The sequence below is a fragment of the Somniosus microcephalus genome, chromosome 16 (genome assembly GCF_052327205.1).
Source record: "Somniosus microcephalus isolate GS21.2 chromosome 16, FLI_Smic_1.0, whole genome shotgun sequence".
Lineage (NCBI taxonomy): Eukaryota > Metazoa > Chordata > Chondrichthyes > Squaliformes > Somniosidae > Somniosus > Somniosus microcephalus.
In genome coordinates this window covers 107,192,006-107,206,177 of record NC_141002.1, presented here as the reverse complement: position 1 = coordinate 107,206,177, position 14,172 = coordinate 107,192,006, and the positions used below count along the sequence as shown (strand labels likewise).

General features: G+C 48.4%; 1 protein-coding gene across 1 annotated transcript in view; it reads left to right on the top strand.

Annotated features, from left to right (window-relative positions):
• The first annotated feature begins 13,581 nt into the window (after nt 1–13,581).
• LOC147106478 (NAD-dependent protein deacetylase sirtuin-3, mitochondrial) overlaps nt 13,582–14,172 on the top strand; it is a 40,197-nt gene continuing 39,606 nt past the window's right edge. The window contains 1 exon segment of the mRNA XM_086009701.1: nt 13,582–13,696. The gene's annotated coding sequence lies outside the window, so the exon portion shown is untranslated.

Here is a 14,172-nt window from a genome sequence, read left to right as displayed (position 1 = left end):
AATCCTTACACTGACACTAACCGCGGTGATCAGTCAGTGTGTGAATCCTTGCACTAACACTAACTGCGGTGATCTGTCAGTGTGTGAATCATTGCACTGACATTAACCGGGGTGATCTGTCAGTGTGTGAATCCTTGCACTGACACTAACCACGGTGATCTGTCAGTGTGTGAATCCTTGCACTGACACTAACCGCGGTGATCTGTCAGTGTGTGAATCCTTGCACTGACACTAACCGGGGTGATCTGTCAGTGTGTGAATCCTTGCACTGACACTAACTGCGGTGATCTGTCAGTGTGTGAATCCTTACACTGACACTAACCGCGGTGATCAGTCAGTGTGTGAATCCTTGCACTGACACTAACCGGGGTGATCTGTCAGTGTGTGAATCCTTGCACTGACATTAACCGCGGTGATCTGTCAGTGTGTGAATCCTTGCACTGACACTAACTACGGTGATCTGTCAGTGTGTGAATCCTTACACTGACACTAACCGCGGTGATCAGTCAGTGTGTGAATCCTTGCACTGACACTAACTGGGGTGATCTGTCAGTGTGTGAATCCTTGCACTGACACTAACTGCGATGATCTGTCAGTGTGTGAATCCTTGCACTGACACTAACCGCGGTGATCTGTCAGTGTGTGAATCCTTACACTGACACTAACCGCGGTGATCAGTCAGTGTGTGAATCCTTGCACTGACACTAACCGGGGTGATCTGTCAGTGTGTGAATCCTTGCACTGACACTAACTGCGGTGATCTGTCAGTGTGTGAATCCTTGCACTGACACTAACTGCGGTGATTTGTCAGTGTGTGAATCCTTGCACTGACACTAACCGCGGTGATCAGTCAGTGTGTGAATCCTTGCACTGACACTAACCGGGGTGATCTGTCAGTGTGTGAATCCTTGCACTGACACTAACTGCGGTGATCTGTCAGTGTGTGAATCCTTGCACTGACACTAACTGCGGTGATCAGTCAGTGTGTGAATCCTTGCACTGACACTAACCGCGGTGATCTGTCAGTGTGTGAATCCTTGCACTGACATTAACCGCGGTGATCTGTCAGTGTGTGAATCCTTGCACTGACACTAACCGCGGTGATCTGTCAGTGTGTGAATCCTTGCACTGACACTAACCGCGGTGATCTGTCAGTGTGTGAATCCTCGCACCAACACTAACCGCGGTGATCTGTCAGTGTGTGAATCCTCGTACCGACACTAACCGCGGTGATCTGTCAGTGTGTGAATCCTTGCACTGACACTAACCGCGGTGATCTGTCAGTGTGTGAATCCTCACACCGACACTAACCGCTGTGATCTTTCAGTGTGTGAATCCTTGCACTGACACTAACTGCGGTGATCAGTGTGTGAATCCTTGCACTGACACTAACTGCGGTGATCAGTGTGTGAATCCTTGCACTGACACTAACCGCGGTGATCTGTCAGTGTGTGAATCCTTGCACTGACACTAACCGCGGTGAACAGTCAGTGTGTGAATCCTTGCACTGACACTAACCGCGGTGATCTGTCAGTGTGCAAATCCTTGCACTGACACTAACCGCGGTGATCTGTCAGTGTGTGAATCCTTGCACTGACACTAACCACGGTGATCTGTCAGTGTGTGAATCCTCGCACTGACACTAACCGCGGTGATCTGTCAGTGTGTGAATCCTTGCACTGACACTAACCGGGGTGATCTGTCAGTGTGTGAATCCTTGCACTGTCACTAACCACGGTGATCTGTCAGTGTGTGAATCCTCGCACTGACACTAATCGTGGTGATCTGTCAGTGTGTGAATCCTTGCACTGACACTAACCGCGGTGATCTGTCAGTGTGTGAATCCTTGCACTGACACTAACCACGGTGATCTGTCAGTGTGTGAATCCTTGCACTGACACTAACCGCAGTGATCAGTCAGTGTGTGAATCCTTGCACTGACACTAACTGCGGTGATCTGTCAGTGTGTGAATCCTCGCACTGACACTAACCGCGGTGATCTGTCAGCGTGTGAATCCTTGCACTGACACTAACTGCGGTGATCAGTCAGTGTGTGAATCCTCACACTGACACTAACCGAGGTGATCTATCAGTGTGTGAATCCTTGCACTGCCACTAACCGCGGTGATCTGTCAGTGTGTGAATCCTTGCACTGACACGAACCGCGGTGATCTGTCAGTGTGTGAATCCTTGCACTGACACTAACCGCGGTGATCTGTCAGTGTGTGAATCCTTGCACTGACACTAACTGCGGTGATCTGTCAGTGTGAATCCTTGTACTGACACTAACCGCGGTGATCTGTCAGTGTGCGAATCCTCGCACTGACACTAACCGTGGTGATCTATCAGTGTGTGAATCCTCGCACTGACACTAACCGCGGTGATCTGTCAGTGTGTGAATCCTTGCACTGACACTAACCGCGGTGATCTGTCAGTGTGTGAATCCTGGCACTGACACTAACCGCGATGATCTGTCAGTGTGTGAATCCTTGCACTGACACTAACCACGGTGATCTGTCAGTGTGTGAATCCTTGCACTGACACTAACCGCGGTGATCAGTCAGTGTGTGAATCCTCGCACTGACACTAACCGCGGTGATCTGTCAGTGTGTGAATCCTTGCACTGACACTAACCCCGGTGATTTGTCAGTGTGTGAATCCTTGCACTGACACTAATCGGGGTGATCAGTCAGTGTGTGAAACCTTGCACCGACACTACCCCCGGTGATCAGTCAGTGTGTGAATCCTTGCACTGACACTAACCACGGCGATCTGTCAGTTTGTGAATCCTTGCACTAACACTAACCGCGGTGATCTGTCAGTGTGTGAATCCTCGCACTGACACTAACCCCGGTGATTTGTCAGTGTGTGAATCCTTGCACTGACACTAATCGGGGTGATCAGTCAGTGTGTGAAACCTTGCACCGACACTACCCCCGGTGATCAGTCAGTGTGTGAATCCTTGCACTGACACTAACCACGGCGATCTGTCAGTGTGTGAATCCTTGCACTGACACTAACCGCGGTGATCTGTCAGTGTGTGAATCCTCGCACTGACACTAACCGCGGTGATCTGTCAGTGTGTGAATCCTTGCACTGACACTAACCGCGGTGATCTGTCAGTGTGTGAATCCTCGCACTGACACCAACCGCAGTGATCTGTCAGTGTGTGAATCCTTGCACTGACACTAACCGCGGTGATCAGTCAGTGTGTGAATCCTTGCACTGACACTAACCGCGGTGATCTGTCAGTGTGTGAATCCTTGCACTGACACTAACTGCGGTGATCAGTCAGTGTGTGAATCCTTGCACTGACACTAACCGCGGTGATCAGTCAGTGTGTGAATCCTTGCACTGACACTAACCGGGGTCATCTGTCAGTGTGTGAATCCTTGCACTGACACTAATCGGGGTGATCAGTCAGTGTGTGAATCCTTGCACTGACACTCACTGCGGTGATCTGTCAGTGTGTGAATCCTTGCACTGACACTAACCGCGGTGATCTGTCAGTGTGTGAATCCTCGCACTGACACTAACCGCGGTGATCTGTCAGTGTGTGAATCCTTGCACTGACACTAACCGCGGTGATCTGTCAGTGTGTGAATCCTCGCACTGACACTAACCGCGGTGATCTGTCAGTGTGTGAATCCTTGCACTGACACTAACCCCGGTGATTTGTCAGTGTGTGAATCCTGGCACTGACACTAACCGCGATGATCTGTCAGTGTGTGAATCCTTGCACTGACACTAACCACGGTGATCTGTCAGTGTGTGAATCCTTGCACTGACACTAACCGCGGTGATCAGTCAGTGTGTGAATCCTCGCACTGACACTAACCGCGGTGATCTGTCAGTGTGTGAATCCTTGCACTGACACTAACCCCGGTGATTTGTCAGTGTGTGAATCCTTGCACTGACACTAATCGGGGTGATCAGTCAGTGTGTGAAACCTTGCACCGACACTACCCCCGGTGATCAGTCAGTGTGTGAATCCTTGCACTGACACTAACCACGGCGATCTGTCAGTTTGTGAATCCTTGCACTAACACTAACCGCGGTGATCTGTCAGTGTGTGAATCCTCGCACTGACACTAACCCCGGTGATTTGTCAGTGTGTGAATCCTTGCACTGACACTAATCGGGGTGATCAGTCAGTGTGTGAAACCTTGCACCGACACTACCCCCGGTGATCAGTCAGTGTGTGAATCCTTGCACTGACACTAACCACGGCGATCTGTCAGTGTGTGAAGCCTTGCACTGACACTAACCGCGGTGATCTGTCAGTGTGTGAATCCTCGCACTGACACTAACCGCGGTGATCTGTCAGTGTGTGAATCCTTGCACTGACACTAACCGCGGTGATCTGTCAGTGTGTGAATCCTCGCACTGACACCAACCGCAGTGATCTGTCAGTGTGTGAATCCTTGCACTGACACTAACCGCGGTGATCAGTCAGTGTGTGAATCCTTGCACTGACACTAACCGCGGTGATCTGTCAGTGTGTGAATCCTTGCACTGACACTAACTGCGGTGATCAGTCAGTGTGTGAATCCTTGCACTGACACTAACCGCGGTGATCAGTCAGTGTGTGAATCCTTGCACTGACACTAACCGGGGTCATCTGTCAGTGTGTGAATCCTTGCACTGACACTAATCGGGGTGATCAGTCAGTGTGTGAATCCTTGCACTGACACTCACTGCGGTGATCTGTCAGTGTGTGAATCCTTGCACTGACACTAACCGCGGTGATCTGTCAGTGTGTGAATCCTCGCACTGACACTAACCGCGGTGATCTGTCAGTGTGTGAATCCTTGCACTGACACTAACCGCGGTGATCTGTCAGTGTGTGAATCCTCGCACTGACACTAACCGCGGTGATCTGTCAGTGTGTGAATCCTTGCACTGACACTAACCCCGGTGATTTGTCAGTGTGTGAATCCTTGCACTGACACTAATCGGGGTGATCAGTCAGTGTGTGAAACCTTGCACCGACACTACCCCCGGTGATCAGTCAGTGTGTGAATCCTTGCACTGACACTAACCACGGCGATCTGTCAGTGTGTGAATCCTTGCACTGACACTAACCGCGGTGATCTGTCAGTGTGTGAATCCTCGCACTGACACTAACCGCGGTGATCTGTCAGTGTGTGAATCCTTGCACTGACACTAACCGCGGTGATCTGTCAGTGTGTGAATCCTCGCACTGACACCAACCGCAGTGATCTGTCAGTGTGTGAATCCTTGCACTGACACTAACCGCGGTGATCAGTCAGTGTGTGAATCCTTGCACTGACACTAACCGCGGTGATCTGTCAGTGTGTGAATCCTTGCACTGACACTAACTGCGGTGATCAGTCAGTGTGTGAATCCTTGCACTGACACTAACCGCGGTGATCAGTCAGTGTGTGAATCCTTGCACTGACACTAACCGGGGTCATCTGTCAGTGTGTGAATCCTTGCACTGACACTAATCGGGGTGATCAGTCAGTGTGTGAATCCTTGCACTGACACTCACTGCGGTGATCTGTCAGTGTGTGAATCCTTGCACTGACACTAACCGCGGTGATCTGTCAGTGTGTGAATCCTCGCACTGACACTAACCGCGGTGATCTGTCAGTGTGTGAATCCTTGCACTGACACTAACCGCGGTGATCTGTCAGTGTGTGAATCCTCGCACTGACACTAACCGCGGTGATCTGTCAGTGTGTGAATCCTTGCACTGACACTAACCCCGGTGATTTGTCAGTGTGTGAATCCTTGCACTGACACTAATCGGGGTGATCAGTCAGTGTGTGAATCCTTGCACCGACACTACCCCCAGTGATCAGTCAGTGTGTGAATCCTTGCACTGACACTAACCACGGCGATCTGTCAGTTTGTGAATCCTTGCACTGACACTAACCGCAGTGATGTGTCAGTGTGTGAATCCTCGCACTGACACTAACCACGGTGATCTGTCAGTGTGTGAATCCTTGCACTGACACTAACCGCGGTGATCTGTCAGTGTGTGAATCCTCGCACTGACACCAACCGCAGTGATCTGTCAGTGTGTGAATCCTTGCACTGACACTAACCGCGGTGATCAGTCAGTGTGTGAATCCTTGCACTGACACTAACCGGGGTGATCTGTCAGTGTGTGAATCCTTGCACTGACACTAACCGCGGTGATCTGTCAGTGTGTGAATCCTTGCACTGACACTAACTGCGGTGATCAGTCAGTGTGTGAATCCTTGCACTGACACTAACCGCGGTGATCAGTCAGTGTGTGAATCCTTGCACTGACACTAACCGGGGTCATCTGTCAGTGTGTGAATCCTTGCACTGACACTAATCGGGGTGATCAGTCAGTGTGTGAATCCTTGCACTGACACTCACTGCGGTGATCTGTCAGTGTGTGAATCCTTGCACTGACACTAACCGCGGTGATCTGTCAGTGTGTGAATCCTCGCACTGACACTAACCGCGGTGATCTGTCAGTGTGTGAATCCTTGCACTGACACTAACCGCGGTGATCAGTCAGTGTGTGAATCCTTGCACTGACACTAACCGCGGTGATCAGTCAGTGTGTGAATCCTTGCACTGACACTAACCGCTGTCTGTCTCGGTTTCCCTCCCTTGCCCACGTTTGAATTGTTTCTACAGGCTGATTCTGAAATGATTAATCAAAGTCAAGATGTCTTCGATGTGAAGTCTCCTGAATTGACCTTTTGTTCTGTAGAGACCTTGAGATGCCAAAGTCATTCAGAAAGAGGCTGTTAATTATTTAAACTTAATACTTAAAGTATTCGCAGTGTATGTGAGGCAGTTCTAAAACTCGTATTGCTGTTGCATTTTCAACAGGTGGAGACTTTAAACAGGTCCCTGTTGAAGGAAATCTACCCTTTACAATGGTACCCAACCTCTACTTTCTATTTTGGTAATGTCGATTATCGTCTGGCTAAGCAGCTTCCAAACCTCTCTGTGGAAAGTGTGGCAATGTGCCGAAAAATGGTGATAAATGTTTGAGTAGATTCCTGTGTTCCTTTAGAATTGGGAATGTGAATGTCTGAACCAGGGTCAAAAATGGGACATTTTTTCGTCTCTTGTGGGGTGAAACTGCTTCATTGTCCTGTAGTAACAATCCCCGCATCATTCTCGCACCCAGCTTCACAGGGGTGGTGACACTTTGCACCCAGGACCTTTGTCCTGAGCTGTTTGTTGCTCCCTTGTTTGCTCTTTGTTGTTGCAATCCTATTCACCCACAACAGACCATTCTTCCTCATCTAATTGGATGGGATTGCTTTCTCGCTCTTCACCATGTCCGACAATGAAGACTTAATGGGGTGTGCGTAAAACCAGAGCTGTGCCCTTGGCTTCTGTTTGTAAACCTGTCCCACTTTCCCCAGCAATTGGGTTTGTCTAGGATAACGGAGTATAACATAACCTCTCACCCCCAGAAAGGGGAACTTGCCTGATCAGCAGGACTAACTCGGAATGTTGCTGCTGGGAATGTTTTGCAGACACTGATTACCCGGACCCCTTACAGCCGAGGCAATTAACAAATGAACAGAATTCCTGCTGGTGTCACTCAGGCGAGCTGGCTGATCGGTGAGTGGACACTGCTCCTTTTACATCTGCCGCTGTTCTATGTTTGAATTGTTTAGGAAATCCAGCGCTGCGTCAGCCCTTAAAGGACTGCTGGTCAGATTTGAATTGGAAGTGGCCGCAAGATCTGGGAATAAGTTGGCAGCCTTTCCACAGACTGCGAGGAGGAAAAGAATTTGGGATTGTTCTCCTTAGAACAGAGAAGGTTAAGGGGAGACTTGATAGAGGTGTTCAAAATTATGAAGGGTTTTGATAGAGTGAATAAGGAGAAACTGTTTCCAGTGGGAGGAGGGTCAGTAGCCAGAGGACACAGATTTAAGATAATTGGCAAAAGAACCAGGCGGAAATTGAGGGGAATTCTTTTTACGCAGCGAGTTGTTGTGATCTGGAATGCGCTGCCTGAAAGGGCGGTGGGAGCAGATTCAATACTTGAAAAAGAACATTTGCAGGGCTCTGGGGAAAGAGCAGGGGGGGAGTGGGACTAATTGGAGAGCTCGTTCAAAGAGCCGGCAAAGGCACGATGGGCCGAATGGCCTCCTTCTGTGCTGTTAGATTCTATAATTCTTGGATAAGTGTGTGGTCACATTGGATGATCCAGCAGCCTGGAAAGGGGAGGAGTCAGAATAGTTGAGGGTGGTGGTGGCCTTGACTGCTCCTTGCAGTGCCATCCTCTTGGTGTAGGTTGGTTGCAGGTATCTGCTGAGCTGATGGATCAGCTTTGCAATTGTCTCCATGTTGCCCTGGAGATGGGTGGGGTCGCTGGGACCTGCGGGTACGGTTTCATGTAGTTTGTTGAATTCTCTCATCAATCGAGAACGAACGTGGTTTGGGTTAACCCTTGCCCCCTGTCAAAAGAGAATAATTGGATAAAAGAAGAGTTTGGGGTGTGGGGGAGGGGGGGAAGTGTATAATGGTGATGGGAATAGTTTACAATCTTCAAAAGGAAAGTGGATTTGGGAAAAAAAATTATTGGTTTCACCCCCTTCCCAACCCACTTGAGATACTTTGGATTTTTGTAATGTGGGAAATGCAGCAGCCAATTTGCGCACAGCAAGCTCCCACAAACAGCAATGGGATAATGGCCAGATTCTCTGTTTTTTACAATAGCAAAATACTGCAGATACTGGAAATCCGAAATAACAACAGGAAACGCTGGAAAAACTCAGCAGGCCAGGCAGCATCAGTGGAGAGAGAAACAGAGTTAACGTTTCAGGTCAATGACCTTTCGTCAGAACGGAGAAAAAAAGCAGGAAATGGAAAGCAAGTTTAGGGGCTGGGAAAAGGGGGAGGGGATGAAAGAACAAAAGGGAAGGTCAGTGATAGGATAGAAAGCAGGAGAGATTAAGAGAGATTAAAAGATATTCAAGGCGAGAGGAGGTGGTAATGGGACAGGTTAAGGAACAAAGGATGGCTCTAGATGGGGTGTGAATTGCGCTGGCAGAATGAAGGACAGCTGGCATGTGGGAGGGTAGAAAACACAAAACGTGTGGATAAAAAAATATATATATATCTATGTGATAAGGGCCGAGGTTATGATCTGAAATTGTTGAACTCGATGTTGAGTCCGGAAGGCTGTAAAGTGCCTAATCGGAAGATGAGGTGCTGTTCCTCGAGCTTACGCTGAGCTTCCGTGGAACAATGCAAGAGGCCGAGGACGGTGAGGTCTGAGTGGGAATGGAGTGGTGAATTAAAGTGACAGGCCACCGGGAGCTCGGGATCCCCCTTACGGACTGAATGGAGCTGTTCCGCAAAGCGGTCACCCAATCTGCGTTTGGTCTCCCCAATGTAGAGGAGACCACATCGTGAGCAGTGTGTTTTTTATGTTGGTTGAGGGATAAATATTGGCCAGGACACCGGGGATAACTCCCCTGCTCTTCTAGCTCAATAAGTGGGACTACCGCCTCTGCTCTGTAACCGAATCTCTCACCTGAAAAGAAATTGGTACAATGAGTAAAATAATTCAGTCTTAAAAGACAAAAATTAAACTCCAGCTCCCCTGATGGCCGACTGGTTAGATAGGTTTCTAAGACGACCAGACCAGAAGGTCCAGGGTTGAATCCTGTTCCATGCTAGCTTAGCCGTTGTCAACTGGGGCACTGGAACTGACAGGGGTCCCACTTCTGGACCAATTACATAGAATCTACAGCCTGCTCCGCCATTCGGCCCCTCAAGCCTGCTCCACCACACGGCCCCTCGAGCCTGCTCCGCCACTCGGCCCCTCGAGCCTGCTCCGCCACTCGGCCCCTCGAGCCTGCTCCGCCACACGGCCCCTCGAGGTTGCTCCGCCATTCGGCCCCTTGAGCCTGCTCCGCCACTCGGCCCCTCGAGCCTGCTCCGCCACATGGCCCCTCGAGCCTGCTCCGCCATTTGGCCCTTCGAGCCTGCTCCGCCATTCGGCCCCTCAAGCTTGCTCCGCCACACGGCCCCTCGAGCCTGCTCCGCCACACGGCCCCTCGAGCCTGCTCCGCCATTCAATAAGATCATGGCTGATCTTCGACCTCAACTCCACTTTCCCGCCCGATCTCCATATCCCTCGATTCCCCTGGAGTTCAAAAATCTATCGACCTCAGCCTTGAATATACTCAAAGACTCAGCCTTCAATATACTCAAAGACAGCCTCCAATGTACTCAAAGACTCAGCCTCCAATATACTCAAAGACTCAGCCTCCAATATACTCAAAGACTCAGCCTCCAATATACTCAATGACTCAGCCTCCAATATACTCAATGACTCAGCCTCCAATATACTCAATGACTCAGCCTCCAATATACTCAATGACTCAGCCTCCAATATACTCAATGACTCAGCCTCCAATATACTCAAAGACTCAGCCTCCAATATACTCAATGACTCAGCCTCCAATATACTCAATGACTCAGCCTCCAATATACTCAAAGACTCAGCCTCCAATATACTCAATGACTCAGCCTCCAATATACTCAATGACTCAGCCTCCAATATACTCAAAGACTCAGCCTCCAATATACTCAATGACTCAGCCTCCAATATACTCAAAGACTCAGCCTCCAATATACTCAATGACTCAGCCTCCAATGTACTCAATGACTCAGCCTCCAATATACTCAAAGACTCAGCCTCCAATATACTCAATGACTCAGCCTCCAATGTACTCAATGACTCAGCCTCCAATATACTCAATGACTCAGCCTCCAATATACTCAAAGACTCAGCCTCCACAGTCCTCTTTGCAGGGCGGGGGAGTGGGACGAGCTGAAGTGTTCTTGCAAAGAGCCGGCACGGGCTTGACGGGCCGAATGGCCTCCTTTTGTGCTGTAACCATTCTGTGGTTCTATAAAACCATCCATGGTGCCTGAAACTCCTGTTTTATGGGATTTGAGGGGCAAGGCACGGTTGTGTTACATTGACGGCACAAACGTGATTAACCAGGATTGGAAGAGTTAATGCACTTCGCCCTTTTGTGGTGATTCCCAAACATTTTTCTGGGAGGGTGTTTTGTGTCCCTTCTTGGCTCCTGTATCCTTTTATTCTGTGGCTAATTTTGCTCATTTCTCTTGTAAGCTGTCTAGGAGCAGAGAAAGGCTTTGGGTCTGGTAATGCCCTAGTCAGTCCTTATTGAATTCCACATCGAGTTCTTAAATGGGAGCATAATTTATCTTGTTTTTTAGCCCCGCTACGAAGGCCTTCAAAGGGCCGTTCCTTTCTTTCCCAGCTGCATCTGTGGACAGACAGTCAATCTGCGACTCCTTGTCTCCCTCCCTCCCCCAACGGGCCATAAAGCATCTACAGCTGTGGTCATTATTGCCATCGCTTTGCTGAATAAAACACATCGCGGGCTAAATATACGGCCCTGCAAACCGCTTGTCAAAAGGTGACAGTTTTAAAACAGTTCTGCTTTTCACACTGACAGCCACTGGAACCATGAAAAGCACTAATTTAATTGTAAATGCTTTTAAATATAGATCAGGAGCGGGGTGGAAAAGTTCAGGGCTCAGAAAAACAGTGTTCCTGCAAACAGGAGGCTTCGTTTTAAAGAACGAAAGGACTCGAGGGATGTGTGAAATGTGCAGTGATTGCACAGTTGCAACTTTTAATCTATTTCACTGAATTAATTTGAATACCGATCCTCGATTCATTCTTCTAATGGTGAAGATACACAGGTTGCTGTGGACCAGCAGGATTATTGGCAGAAGCCAGTATTTATTAACCCTTTCGGTTAATTAATTTCTCCTAAGCATTAGCACATGAGATTTCAACACCCCGCGACCTGTGCAGAGAGTGAGAGGAGCTGGAACGGGAACTCCTGCATTCCGAGGTCGCTTCTCGCCAGCCAGTTTCTTTGAAATGTACAACCCGACACTTTGTGGAAAGTACTGGGTTTCTTCCTGTGGGCCAAATTAGTTGCATTGTCAATAGTACAACACAGGAGGCGACCATTCGGCCCGTCACTAGTTAGCCAGGAGTTTTCCTCATTAACTTTCCAGCGTTCCCTCGATTCATTTTTGTCTTGTATCGGTGGAGCTCCCAGTGGATGGCTGTTTATTTTAATAACCCTCATATTAAGCGTTTCAAGAGTCTAATGTTCTTGCATCCAGGATTCATAATTGGGAATTCATTGATTTGTCAGGAGTGCAATTATTTTTAAAAAATAATAATTCATTCACACAGCCAGACTTGGTCTCCGAGACATTGATCGTAACTGCGACACCTACTGTAATGAACCTCGCCTGAAAGCGTTTAATGGGAGTTTTCCACAAGTAACAACTTCATTCTTAAACTTCAGCTTCTGTCCATTGGGCAACACTGTAATTAGCATAATACCATTTGGGAAATTAGCATAATACTATCCTAACCCTAATAACTTTCTAAACATAAACATACTCTGTGCACAGTAACTTATCAATGTTCAGCACTAAATAATAAACCATCTCCTGCGCTGTTTTTGTAAAATATACTTTTAAGGTTTCAACTAAGAATAAAAAAGAGGAAGTCGTAGACTGTTTACCAAAGGGGCGTTTCTGTGGACTAGTTCTGAATCCGATGCTATTGGAGGGTTAGGTGTTTACTGTGGGTAGGTTTTGCTCTCCATGTGGAAGGTTTGATAATGTTTTCAAAACACAAGTCAATTATAGTGATGGCTCTTGTCCCCTAGTTTCATCACCTCCAGAGTCCAGTAGATTTGCAGGCTGAAGATCTCTTGTTGCTGACTGCCTTCATCTGGGTTCTACACTGTTTGGTGGAGTGTTGGTAAATGCCTGGGGGCGTCTTTCCATGTATTATACAAACACCCTCCTTGAATAAAAGCTCTCCGCAGTAAAGGCTGGGCTAACTGAGTGGTAGTTTCCTTATAAACGTCCATTGGATGTATATCTATAAGCTTCAGTCCTCATTGCATTTCTCAAATGAGTAAAACTTCACCTGGGTTTGAAAAGTTATCAGTGCAACTCTTGTGTTTCTTTAAACAGAATGAAGTGCGTGGCATAGCAGAGGGGGTTCAGTATTGGGTGGAGCTTGGGTGGTTAACCCTTTCTCTCACTAGTACCCTGTTACGATATTGGAGACGGATTAGTATCTCCATCCAGATTGAACGATCTGCTAACTGTGATGCACATAAATAGGAATTATTGCAAAGGTTAGACTTTATTCCATTCATGGAGATTGTTCGATTACAATGGGATTTATTTCTGGTCACAATTGGATTGAAGCTTGATTTTCTTGTTATTTCTGTTGAACCTCAAATTCCTAAATAGTTTGTTTATTCGGTGAATCTTAGTGTCCAGGGTTAGTGTCGCTGACGGTATATTTTGCAGGTCCCAGCGCAACTGAAACCAGATTCCTCGGCCTTTTTTTTTTAAAAGAGAGAGTGCGTTGCAACATCCTGACCCAATGTATGTTTTTTGTTTAAATTCCTGCAGCTGTTCTCATGGCTTCATCCTGCCGCTCCGCACTGGGACAGGGCGAAAACCCTGGAGGAGTAGATCCTGGGAAGAACTGGACTGGGAACTAAGTCCCTGGTGCTGGAATTAGAAGGGCAAGGCTCGCAGCTGATGCAGCAACCAACAGAACAGCATTGGCCTTGGTGAAAAATATCCGCCAATTAACAGTCAGCGAAGAGCCAGTTTCTCGAACCAGGTAGGCAGGTGCTCATCACCAAGAGCAACAACTTCTATTTATACAGCGGCTTTAACACAGGAAACTGTCCCAAGGCAAATACTGTCACAGAGCCAAAGGAGATAGTGGGACCGGTGACTTAAATCAGGGAGAGGTTTTAAAGAGGTCTTAAAGGTGGCGAGGTTTCGGGAGGGAATGCCAGCGCATGGGGCCTAGACAGCTGAAGGCGGGGCCTAGACAGCTGAAGGCGGGGCCACCAATGGTGGGGTGAGGGGAGTGGGTGATGTGTAAAGGGCCAGAGTTGGTGGAGTGCAGAGAGGGAGAGTTGTGGGCTGGAGGTAGGGAGGGGCGAGACAATGGAGGGATTTAAACAGTAGGATGAGAATTTTACGAACATAGCATGAGAATTAGGAACAGGAATTGGCCATTCGGCCCCTCGAGCCTGCTCCGCCATTCAATAAGATCATGGCTGATCTTTGACCTCAACTCCACTTTCC